This window comes from Bos indicus x Bos taurus, chromosome 24 (assembly GCF_003369695.1).
Source record: "Bos indicus x Bos taurus breed Angus x Brahman F1 hybrid chromosome 24, Bos_hybrid_MaternalHap_v2.0, whole genome shotgun sequence".
Classification (NCBI taxonomy): Eukaryota; Metazoa; Chordata; class Mammalia; order Artiodactyla; family Bovidae; genus Bos; species Bos indicus x Bos taurus.
The window spans coordinates 24,468,034-24,481,765 of NC_040099.1; the positions used below are offsets into that span (position 1 = coordinate 24,468,034).

A 13,732-nucleotide genomic window follows, 5' to 3' on the forward strand; every position below is an offset into this window, starting at 1 on the left:
CTAAACTAGACAGTTTGACTCCATAACAGAGTTTTTGGCCACCCATTCCAGGAGTATGAATGCCTGTGTGTGTGTGTGTGTGTGTGTGTGTGTATTAAGTTGCTTCAGTCATGTCTGACTCTTTATGACCCTATGAACTGTAGCCTGCCAGGCTCCTCCGTCCATGGGATTCTCCAGACAAGTATACTGAAGTAGGTTGCCATTTCCTCCTCCAGGTGAAGTAAGCATACTCTTTCCTAAAGTGAGAACTGTATCTTTCCTTGGATTTTCACTTCCATCGTCTGTTGTGTTCAGGGTTTGAGTCATTGCTACTGCTGCTGCTGCTAAGTTGCTTCAGTTGTGTCTGACTCTGCACGACCCCATAGATGGCAGCCTACCAGGCTCCCCCGTCCCTAGGACTCTCCAGGCAAGAACACTGGAGTGGGTTGCCATTTCTTTCTTCAATGTATGAAAATGAAAAGTGAAAGTGAAGTTGCTCAGTCGTGTCCAACTCTTAGTGACCTCATCGACTGCAGCCTACCAGGCTCCTCCACCCATGGGATTTTCCAGGCAAGAGTACCGGAGTGGGGTGCCATTGCCTTCTCCAGTTTGAGTCATTAAAGATGAATTAATACTGCTGACTGACAAAGTTGTTTCTGGGGGCAGAGGTTCATTTAATTTAGATTCAGTTTGGTACCCATGCACCATAATCTATAAGGGATGAGAGTATGTGGGATAACTGAAACTAGATCACAAATACACACTGGACTTGACTAGAAAATGTCCAATCTCTTTTCTCTAAAATGTAGAACTAAGACCTAACTCACTGTCTTTAATATTTGTATGATTATTTGGTCAGGATGTTTAGAAAGAGTTCTCTAAGGTTGTCTTGCCAGATATGTTTGAGTTTCTCAGGTAACAGATGTATTAATAATGAGGAGTTTTCAGAGGAACAAAGTCTTAAAGAGAATATGCAAGATGTGTATAGCCATAAAGATAAATGAAATAATATTTTGGATTGATGGAACATGGTTTTCTTTTTCCAAAATACTCTTTAGTGTGATCATATTGTTTTACAATTCATGGAAGGAGAAACATTAAATAAGTGAATAAGTAAGCTTATTTCAAAGACAAAAGAGACTGAAATTGTAACATATTCAAATACCATTTTGAATCTTTTTTTCTATTTCCTGATTTATATTTCCCAATGCCCTTTACATTTTTGTATTTAATAGTTTTCTGGGGTTGTTTTAGAAAGTATGAAGAAATTTTAGCTGCCAAGTTGAAGAGAGCTTTAAAAATATCTACACCAAAAAAATAATATACTACAGAAAATTATCATTCAAATTAAACAAAATGAGCTAACATTAATTAAAACTCCTTATTTTTTTCCTGGTGAATATCTCAGTTCTTCACAGCTCCTGAACTCCAGGAGCTAATACTTAAGTAGCTGTTGATCAATTCTACTAGGATGAACAGAATTTCTGAGGAGCCCTTGTCTTTATCAGTGAGGAAAGTTGGAAGAAAGAGTTCAACTCAACTATTTCTGCCCTAAATTCTTGTGATTCTGAGCTCTTCTGTTTCACAAAACAACTGTGTGTGAAGTGTCAGCTCTATGCTCTCTCCCACTGCCCGTCTGTATCGCTGCATGGCTTTGCATTGCTTAAGGATAAACAGGTTGAAGTTGCATATGGTTAACATTTTTTGTTTGAGCTGGTGCAGGGAGAGATCCTTTAGCATCTGCAGGTCTCACATGGTGTCACGGGCAGTAAAGGAATGACTGAAGTAGTTGCAGACAGCATGGAGTCTACATTCCTCTCTTTGCCTAAGAAATCATGGATAATTAAATTAACATGGATTGAATGCAAACCATGAGAGCAAAGGCATGAGAAACCCCCATCTCCATGTGGGATCGCCATATTTACCTGTATTATATGAGGCAATAAAAACCAGAGGAGAAAAGTAATAAAAACAAAACAGTAATAAAAACTTATATTTACATAATTTCTTTCTACCCCAGGATTCCAAAGCATTTAATGAAAGTCATATAGGAAAATCTGTCACGGGACCTGTGACTTGCAACTGGCAGAAGAGCTTATTAACAATTACAGGTTGGCCAAAGGAACTAGAGACAAAATACATTTTAGAAAGAGTCCTGCCTTTTGTCTTCTGACTTATCCTTGTACCTTTATGACTATAAATCAGAGTGATCAATTTCAAACATACTTTTAACTTGTGATTTGAAAGTGGCGAGAATCATTAAAAGCTCATGAAGTCAACAAATTACAATCAACCTAGAACTGTGAAATCCATGCTCACTTAGGAAAGTGTCAAGTGCACATTTTATGTCCATTCATCGGTGCTTCTCAGTGTGGAATTGAAGGACAAGGGCTTTATCTTAGGTGCCCAGCATTATCAGGTTTCCCAGGCATCTTCTCTATACTAGTGTTGAAATTCATACTGTGGCTATGAAATCAGGCCGGTTTTGTTATGACTTGAAAAGATTTGTAAGGCACAGATGTTAGCTCCAGCTGTTTTTATCAGTAATCTGCAGGCTAAGGTGGTCCTCTGTAAGTTGTACTCTTATAGATGCCATGAGAGTGTGTTCTACTACTATCACTCGTATATTGAGACTCTCCACGTGAAAAAGGATTTGAGAGAGAGATTGTGCCTGAAGCCAGTAAGATGTTTGAAAGATTAGACAATAATAAAATGGCTACTTCCCCAGAACATGAGCACTTCTGTGGCAAATCCATTGTTTTTCAACTCAACAAAATCTCTTGTAAGTTTCAGGCAGGTGCCATTTATTATACCCATAATCCTACTTATAATAATATTAGTGAATGCATACAATGTGTGCATTCTGTAATATTTTTTGAACATACTAGCACATTTAAAGCTCAGCAACATGATGAGGTGGGTACCACTTTTATTCTCGTGTAAGGATAACACCAACTAGATGGACATGAGTTTGAGTAAGCCCCAGGAATTGGTGATGGACAGGGAAGCCTGGCATACTGCAATGGGGTCTCAAAGAGTGGCACATGACTGAGTGACTGAACTGAACTGACTGAAGGATAATGCAACCAAAGTTTCAGTTGGTTAAATTATCTGCTAGTGTCACAGCCATTTGCAAAGTGCTTTGGGTCTAAATTGAAGTCACAATGAAATCATTCTTTAGTCACTACTTCTCAGAGTCTTATTTCTAGATTATAAGTCCAAGAATAAGGGAAAGTAAACACTCTTCTGGGCTTCCCAAGAGGCCCAGAGGTAAAGAATCCACCTGCCAATGCAGGAGATGCCAGTTCAATCCCTGGGTCAGGAAGAATCCCTGGAGAAGGTAATGGCAACCAACTCCAGTATTTCTGCCTGGGAAATCCCATGGACAGAGAAGCCTGGCAGGCTATAGTCCATAGGGTTGTAAGGAATTGGATGTGACTGACTACACACACACACACAAATGCTCTTCTATCAGTTTGAAAGTGAAAGTGAAGTCGCTCAGTCATGTCCGACTCTTTGCAATCCCATGGACTGTAGCCCACCACGTTCCTCCGTCCATGGGATTCTTCAGGCAAGAATACTGGAGTGGGTTGCCATTTCCTTCTCCAGGGGGTCTTCCTGACCCCGGGATCAAACCCAGGTCTCCCGCATTGCAGGCAGATACTTTAACCTCTGAGCCACCTGGGAAGCCCTTCTATCAGTTTAGTTGAAAGGAAAGTAAGGAGTGGAATCTCATAAGGTCAGAGATGAGACAAATACAAAATACAAATACAAAATCAGGCCTATATCCTAGCTATTGATCAGATCAGATCAGTCGCTCAGTAGTGTCCGACTCTTTGCGACCCCATGAATCGCAGCACGCCAGGCCTCCCTGTCCATCACCAACTCCCAGAATTCACTCAGACTCACGTCCATCGAGTCAGTGATGCCATCCAGCCATCTCATCCTCTGGCGTCCCCTTCTCCTCCTGCCCTCAATCCCTCCCAGCATCAGAGTCTTTTCCAATGAGTCAACTCTTCGCATGAGGTGGCCAAAGTACTGGAGTTTCAGCTTTAGCATCATTCCTTCCAAAGAAATCCCAGGGCTGATCTTCAGAATGGACTGGTTGGATCTCCTTGCAGTCCAAGGGACTCTCAAGAGTCTTCTCCAACACCACAGTTCAAAAGCATCAATTCTTCAGCACTCAGCCTTCTTCACAGTCCAACTCTCACATCCATACATGACCACAGGAAAAACCATAGCCTTGACTAGATGAACCTTTGTTGGCAAAGTAATGTCTCTGCTTTTGAATATGCTATCTAGGTTGGTCATAACTTGCCTTCCAAGGAGTAAGCGTCTTTTAATTTCATGGCTGCAGTCACCATCTGCAGTGATTTTGGAGCCCCGAAAAATAAAGTCTGACACTGTTTCCACTGTTTCCCCATCTATTTCCCATGAAGTGGTGGGACCGGATGCCATGATCTTCGTTTTCTGAATGTTGAGCTTTAAGCCAACTTTTTCACTCTCCTCTTTCACTTTCATCAAGAGGCTTTTGAGTTCCTCTTCACTTTCTGCCATAAGGGTGGTGTCATCTGCATATCTGAGGTTATTGATATTTCTCCCGGCAATCTTGATTCCAGTTTGTGTTTCTTCCAGTCCAGCGTTTCTCATGATGTACTCTGCATATAAGTTAAATAAACAGGGTGACAATATACAGCCTTGACGAACTCCTTTTCCTATTTGGAACCAGTCTGTTGTTCCATGTCCAGTTCTAACTGTTGCTTCCTGACCTGCATACAAATTTCTCAAGAGGCAGATCAGGTGGTCTGGTATTCCTATCTCTTTCAGAATTTTCCACAGTTTATTGTGATCCACACAGTCAAAGGCTTTGGCATAGTCAATAAAGCAGAAATAGATGTTTTTCTGGAACTCTCTTGCTTTTTCTATGATCCAGTGGATGTTGGCAATTTGATTTCTGGTTCCTCTGCCTTTTCTAAAACCAGCTTGACCATCAGGAAGTTCACGGTTCACGTATTGCTGAAGCCTGGCTTGGAGAATTTTGAGCATTACGTTACTAGCGTGTGAGATGAGTGCAACTGTGTGGTAGTTTGAGCATTCTTTGGCATTGCCTTTCTTTGGGATTGGAATGAAAACTGACCTTTTCCAGTCCTGTGGCCACTGCTGAGTTTTCCAAACTTGCTGGCATATTGAGTGCAGCACTTTCACAGCATCATCTTTCAGGATTTGGAATAGCTCAACTGGAATTCCATCACCTCCACTAGCTTTGTTCGTAGTGATGCTTCCTAAGGCCCACTTGACTTCACATTCCAGGATGTCTGGCTCTAGGTCAGTGATCACACCATCGTGATTATCTGGGTCATGAAGATCTTTTTTGTACAGTTCTTCTGTGTATTCTTGCCATCTCTTCTTAATATTTTCTGCTTCTGTTGGGTCCATACCATTTCTGTCCTTTATCGAGCTCATCTTTGCATGAAATGTTCCTTTGGTATCTCTGATTTTCTTGAAGAGATCCCTAGTCTTTCCCATTCTATTGTTTTCCTCTATTTCTTTGTATTGATTGCTGAAGAAGGCTTTCTTATCTCTTCTTGCTATTCTTTGGAACTCTGCATTCAGATGTTTATGTCTTTCCTTTTCTCCTTTGCTTTTCACTTCTCTTCTTTTCATAGCTATTTGTAAGGCCTCCCCAGACAGCCATTTTCATATCATTATTTTTATCAATTCACCAACAAAAACTATATATTTTCATTGCTGTAGTGGAGATCACAACTAAACTGTTATAATACTGATCACATTAGAAAAATAAAGCATAAGCACTGTCTCTTGTAAAGGGGATTTTTTATGTTCTACTTGATATGACTTCATAAGACAAGACATAATAGCTTTTATTACCAAAATGTGAACTTCTGCAATCCCCTTATTCACTCTACACACTCCCAGTCTCAGTTCCCCTTTTAAACTCTTCCCAGCTCTAAACTTCAATGAGCCTGTAAGTCTAAGTCACTGCAGTTTAGTTTAAATTTATTTATTTTTTAATTGAAGAATAATTGCTTTACAGAACTGTATTGGTTTATGCAGTTTTTTGAAAATACTCTTTCTTTTATATTCATTATTCTTGTTATGTCATTCAGAATATGACAGTTGCTATTAACCAAGTATACTCAAATAGTCTCACAAACACTGGATGTTCATTATAGCAAGCCTGACTCCAACAAACCTTCATGAATCAACCTGTTACAAAATACAGCATTCCAGTACGGTAGATAAATAATATCATCTGCTACAGCTTCCCAAAACATTCTTCATAAATGATGTTCTATGCAACGTGATTAGAAAGCACTGCCATCTCCCTTAAGGTTAAACTTGTGATCCTCATGTATATACATAGGAAATAAAAACCTCTGCATAGAATTGTATTCATATCATTTATGAAGCAGAAATAAAGAATCACAGAGAATGAAATGTTTTTGTGACAGCAAAGAATCATGGCTAATAGTTCCCAAGACTTTGCTCTGTCCAGCACTTTACAGGCGTTACCTCATTCAATTTAAATGTAAAAAGCATGGCTAGGAATTCTTGAGCCTTTCCTCATTTAATGCTCACAATAACCCTATGAAGTAATGAAGTCAATAACTGATATTCTAATCAATATTTTGTTATTTAGAAATTTCCCATTTTATTTGAATTACGTTTGTCAAATTCGCCCCCATAAACAACAGTTATTTTTCATCCAATGTGTCTCTCCTTCTTTCTTTACGAAGAGAATGCTAATTGGATTATGGGTGCCAAAGTGCCCACCTAAAAACCTGCATTTCCATCCTCTCTGGTAGTAAGAGATGTTCCTACTGCTGACCAATCATATATAAACAGAAATTTGCTGGTAGGAATTCTGAGTGAGCTGATTTATTTATTATCAGTAAGACCAATAGCAGCAAAGAGCTCAGTCTTCTGTTTGTTTGTTCTGATTATTTTTTATTGGGGTACGGTTGCTTTATAATGTTGTGTTAGTTTCAGGTGTACAGCAAACTGAATCACTTATACACATACATATATCCACTCTTTTTAAACTTCTTTTCCCTGTAGGTCATTACAGAGTATTGAGTAGAGTTTCCTGCACTATACCCTAGGTGCTTATTAGTTATCTATAGTTATCTATTTTATATATACTTAACTAATATATAATAGTGTAATTATGTCAATCCCAATCTTCCAATTCATCCCACCCTTCCTTTCCCCCCTGGTAACCATAAGTAGAAGATGGCTGGATGGCATCACCGACTTGATGGACATGAGTTTGAGTGAACTCTGGGAGTTGGTGATGGACAGGGAGGCCGGGCGTGCTGTGATTCATGGGGTCGCAAAGAATCAGACACGACTGAGCGACTGAACTGAACTGAACTGAACCATAAGTTAGTTTTCTACATGTGTGATTCCATTTCTGTTTTGTAAATAAGTTCATTTATATCATTTTGTAGATTTCACATACAAGCCATTTGCAGCAACACGCTTATCTTTCTATTGAATGTGTTACTTAAAAGGCTTAGTCAAAAAGACCTAAGCCCATGTCATCATCAGACTCTTGAGACTCTTCTTTCTTTACTTATGTGTTCTTCTGCTCAGCTGGGACAGCAGTGGTGGAGAGGGCCGGACTCCTGCGGAGAGACTACCAGCGGCTGGGGCAGGTCCACCAGCCCCCACATGGCCGATGAGGCTCCCAGTGTTGACACTGGCCAGAGCCTGTGAAAACCAACCTGCCAGAAAGAGCCAATGTTTACACCGGCTGCTTTAATGAAGGCGTTGATCTTGTCCTCCATGAGCCTCACCGTGTAGAATGAGGGCTGAATAGATGCAGGTGAGCTCTGAGACGGAGGCCATCTTTGAGTGCTAGGCGAGGGCTACGGTGTGGTGCTAGTCTTTGGATGAAGCGGGGACCTCACCCCAGTGTGGTCTTGCTTCCTTGGAAGGACTAAGCATCTTAGGGCAGCTGAGAAAAGGTAAGTTTTTTATTTTTTTATTTTTATTTATGTTTTCAGATCAGATCAGTCGCTCAGTCGTGTCCGACTCTTTGTGACCCCATGAATCGCAGCATGCCAGGCCTCCTGTCCATCAACTCCTGGAGTTCACTGAGACTCACATCCATCGAGTCAGTGATGCCATCCAGCCATCTCATCCTCTGGCGTCCCCTTCTCCTCTTGCCCCCAATCCCTCCCAGCATCAGAGTCCTTTCCAATGAGTCAACTCTTCGCATGAGGTGGCCAAAGCACTGGAGTTTCAGCTTTAGCATCATTCCTTCCAAAGAAATCCCAGGGCTGATCTCCTTCAGAATGGACTGGTTGGATCTCCTTGCAGTCCAAGGGACTCTCAAGAGTCTTCTCCAACACCACAGTTTAAAAGCATCAATTCTTCGGTGCTCAGCCTTCTTCACAGTCCAACTCTCACATCCATACATGACCACAGGAAAAACCATAGCCTTGACTAGACGAACCTTTGTTGGCAAAGGAATGTCTCTGCTTTTGAATATGCTATCTAGGTTGGTCATAACTTTCCTTCCAAGGAGGGCATTTAAATTATTATTATTATTGTTATTTTGGCTGTTCTCTGAAATCTTAGTTCCCCCACCAGGGATCAAAAGCTGTATTGGGATCTTGGAGTCTTAACCACTAGACTTCCACAGAAGTCTCAAGCCTTTTTGAATAGGATCAGTCTCGAGAAGAGGTTTAAGGGGACATGCACTAAACACAGATAGTCCCAGATGGGTCTACCGTGGCCCAGTTAACATCTTGTTTTTCTTTTCATACCACTTTGTACCTCTGGGTGTCAGGGCCCTTCTTTTCCAAGTGGGGCCTTTGGAAAGTGTGGTCTTCATGCTGCGTTTGGACGGAACTCCACACAATTTGGAGCATGTGAGATGATCCTTAAAGGATTAAGGTAAGCGTTAGAAGAAGGCTGTTGATGGATAGTGTCCCTGTGCTAAAGAACAGTCAGGAGAGCAGAGAAAGTGGTGCTTGCCAGGCTTTCACCTCTTACCCTTGGCATGTCCTCTCCAGATGCTGATAGCAAGTCTTTCCATGTGACCCCACAGGTGAATCTAAGCCTAACCTCCTGTACTGCCACCATCTCCAATCTCCCAACCTTGGGACCTGGGGATGGAGAGTGGTAGGGAAATTCCTCTGCTTCTCCCTGTAGGATCTTCCTACTCTGTTGTTAGATGCTTCGCTCTTTTCAGTTCAGTTCAGTTCAGTCGCTCAGTCGTGTCGACTCTTTGCGACCCCATGAATAGCAGCATGCCAGGCCTCCCTGTCCATCACCAACTCCCGGAGTTCACTCAGACTCACGTCCATCGAGTCAGCGATGCCATCCAGCCATCTCATCCTCTGGCGTCCCCTTCTTCTCCTGCCCTCAATCCCTCCCAGCATCAGAGTCTTTTCCAATGAGTCAACTCTTCGCATGAGGTGGCCAAAGTACTGGAGTTTCAGCTTTAGCATCAATCCTTCCAAAGAAATCCCAGGGCTGATCTCCTTCAGAATGGACTGGTTGGATCTCCTTGCAGTCCAAGGGACTCTCAAGAGTCTTCTCCAACACCACAGTTCAAAAGCATCAGTTCTTCAGCACTCAGCTTTCTTCACAGTCCAACTCTCACATCCACACATGACCACTGGAAAAACCATAGCCTTGACTAGACTGACCTTTGTTGGCAAAGTAATTTTAAGTAGTGCAAATCTAAATTTTAAACTAAAATCATAAAAATACTAGGAACTGTGCTGTAACTGAAAATGTATATGATAACATCAAAGCAAAAAACACTTTAAAGGAAAAAATGAACTCTACACATTTTTTAAATGTCTGAAGCAAATTAATTGAAAAACTTTAAAAACCTGGAAAAATATTTATAATATATAAGACATTAAAGTTTTACTGTTTTAAATACATGGAGAGGTCTTACAAATTAATATTTTTGAAAGAGTATGTAGTCTAGTAAACAAATGAACCAAGAACATGAACTGGCAATAAGACACAGATATACACACGTGCACACACGTAACCAAATAGAGACCAGGAAAATTTTAAGTTCAATTCCTTTACTGGTCAAATAAAAGCTGGTTGAATCAGAGTTGTTACCTAGAAAATTTACTTTAAAATTGATAGTACTTGGGTACTAGCAGTCATCAACAATCTTAGTATAAATTGGTACAGCTATGCTGAATGTAACTTTGGAAAAATATATTCATTTTTTAATCCTAAAATTATGCACAGACAATAATTCTTCCTCTAAGAATTCACCCTAAGAAAATGATTATAGAATGTAACAAAGATTTATTTACCAAGGTTATTTATCAATACACTTGTTTAAAATAGCCAAACACATGGAAATAACCTTAAGCCTATCATTTGAGAATTGGTTGAATAAACTCTGTATACCCATGTAATGGGAAATTATGAAACCATTTTGAATAAGATTGAAAAACAATATCTAGGAAGAGAGATATAGTCATGTTTTATTGTGGGCAAAGCTTACAAAATAGGTTATAAGGTATGATTCATGATTGTAACATTTTAAAATAAGAATATACATGGAAATAAAGAAAAGCTATACAACCGAGGTTATTTCTGACTGACAGCCCTGCAGTGTTTATTATTTTCTCTTTATCCCTTGTCTATTTATAATCATATAAATCTTCTACAGTGAACACTGATTGCTGTCATAAGAGATTATTATTTTAAAATATTAAAGCTAAAGGCAAATAGGTAATTAAGTAGTACAGGAATGAATTTTGATGCCATATGCGAAAGTTGGCTTGAAATATGTATGAGGGGAGTATCAGTGCATTGAAATCCCAAGCTGAGAACGAGGAAAGCAGTTGTGTCATGGAAAGAAGGATTTCAGATAAAACAAGTGTGCAGAGGAAGACAAGCTGAGATTTGAAACCGCTACAGAGGGACAAGGATGGCATTGACTATTAGTTCAGATAAGAAATTCAAGGAGCAAACTTTGAATGCATTTGAGTATTATTAAGTCAACTTGATATCATACAAAATAATAATGTGTTTTTATTTGGTGCAAATGTGGTAATGGCCAAATTACTCTCAAATGCAGACACCTTGAAGGGGAGCCTGCAGAACCCTGGAGGCAGTTAATTGATCTCCAGCATGACTGGGATTTTCAAGCTGGTGTTAAGTTTAACAATCTTGAAAGGTGTTTTGGAGTTCAAATGCAAAATAAGTCCCTCTCTTGGAGGAAATTCTGTGAATTAGTTGGAGACACAGGCATTTACTGCTCACAGTTTTCCTCATTTGCTAGAGGGTATCGTTATCTTTATAGTTCTATATATAAAATAGGCAAGTGTCCTAGGTCATGCCTCTTCCCAGGAAAAATTGATTACGTGCTAGTAAGCGAAAGGAAGCCTGGAAAAGTCTGCTAATGGACACAGATATAGAGACATAACACAATGCAAAAGCCCATACGTTTGGAAAACTGATGTCTTTCCCCAGCCATCAAGGAATTGTCCTCTTCATCCCATTTGGGACTAACACATATATATATTATTGATATTGACTATGCCAAAGCCTTTGACTGTGTGGATCACAATAAACTGTGGAAAATTCTGAAAGAGATAGGAATACCAGACCACTTGATCTGCCTCTTGAGAAATTTGTATGCAGGTCAGGAAGCAACAGTTAGAACTGGACATGGAACAACAGACTGGTTCCAAATAGGAAAAGGAGTTCGTCAAGGCTGTATATTGTCACCCTGTTTATTTAACTTATATGCAGAGTACATCATGAGAAATGCTGGACTGGAAGAAACACAAACTGGAATCAAGATTGCCGGGAGAAATATCAATAACCTCAGATATGCAGATGACACCACCCTTATGGCAGAAAGTGAAGAGGAACTCAAAAGCCTCTTGATGAAAGTGAAAGAGGAGAGTGAAAAAGTTGGCTTAAAGCTCAACATTCAGAAAACGAAGATCATGGCATTTGGTCCCATCACTTCATGGGAAATAGATGGGGAAACAGTGGAAACAGTGTCAGACTTTATTTTTGGGGGCTCCAAAATCACTGCAGATGGTGACTGCAGCCATGAAATTAAAAGACGCTTACTCCTTGGAAGGCAAGTTATGACCAACCTAGATAGCATATTCAAAAGCAGAGACATTCCTTTGCCAACAAAGTTTCATCTAGTCAAGGCTATGGTTTTTCCTGTGGTCATGTATGGATGTGAGAGTTGGACTGTGAAGAAGGCTGAGCGCTGAAGAATTGATGCTTTTGAACTGTGGTGTTGGAGAAGACTCTTGAGAGTCCCTTGGACTGCAAGGAGATCCAACCAGTCCATTCTGAAGGAGATCAGTCCTGGGATTTCTTCGGAAGGAATGATGCTAAAGCTGAAACTCCTGTGCTTTGGCCACCTCATGTGAAGAGTTGACTCATTGGAAAAGACTCTGATGCTGGGAGGGATTGGGGGCAAGAGGAGAAGGGGACGCCAGAGGATGAGATGGCTGGATGGCATCACTGACTCGATGGACGTGAGTCTGAGTGAACTCCGGGAGTTGGGGATGGACAGGGAGGCCTGGCTGCGATTGGACATGACTGAAAGACTGATCTGATATACACTGTATAGCACAAGGAACTCCACTCAGTACTCTCTGGTGACCTAAATGGGAAGGAAATCCAAAAAAGAGGATATATATATATATATATATATATAGCTGATTCACTGTGCTGTACAGTAGAAACTAAATAACACAACATTTAAAAGCATCAATACTCCAATAACAGTTTTTTTAAAAACTCGGAGTTGTCTTCTTAGGGGGAAATTTGTTATATCCAAGGACTGCACATTAACACTCCCAGAATTTTTCTATGTTCCAGAAAAACCACTACATAGACATTTCCACCACGTTAGTATTCGTATTTCCTAACACATGGGTGTATAGAATGCTACAGCAATTGGCTACAAACTGGATGGAAAGTTTTGTGGTTAATGAAACCAACTTGCCTTGAGAAGCAGGTATACCTGGATTTACCACTGAACTCATTTTCCTAACGTGCAAAATTGAGATAACAATACCTCACTTACACAGTCGTTTACAAGATAAAAATAAATAATACTCATAAATGCCTAGTCCATAATAAACAATATCTACTGTTGAGGCATGATTTGAGGGGGAAGTTGGGGAGGACTTGGAAATGTGTAAGACAAGAATACAGTCACTCCTTTAACAACATAGGTTTGAACTATGCAGGTACACTTATACAAGGAATTTTTTTTTTCAATAGTAAGTAGCGCAGTACTACACAGGTGTATGGTTGGTTGAACACACAGATGTGGAATTGTGGATGCAAGGGTCAATCCTAAGTGATACATGTCGATTTTCCACTTCATGGAGGATCATTGCCCCTAACCTCTGCATTGTTCAAAGATCAACTGCATATGTAACTTGAACTGAAGTACATCAATACATTGGCAGTGGTTTTTAAACTATTTACTGAAATATAGTTGATTTACAATGTTTTGTTAGTTTCAGGTGTACAACAAAGTGTTTTCGTTAAACATATATAAAAATATATGTTAGTTTTTTTACATTCTCTTCCACTGTAGGTTATTGCATGATATTGAGTATAGTTCCCTGTGCTATACAGCAAGTACCTGTTACCTATTTTATATATAGTAGTGCATAGTACTCTTGCCTGGAAAATCCCATGGACGGAGGAGCCTGGTAGGCTGCAGTCCATGGGGTCGCTAGGAGTAGGACAC

The 13,732-nt window shown here is 40.2% G+C and overlaps 1 pseudogene; it reads right to left on the reverse strand.

The window, feature by feature from the left end:
• Nucleotides 1-7,516: 7,516 nt before the first annotated feature.
• LOC113882736 lies at nucleotides 7,517-7,851 on the reverse strand (annotated as a pseudogene).
• Between the last annotated feature and the right edge of the window lie 5,881 nt (nucleotides 7,852-13,732).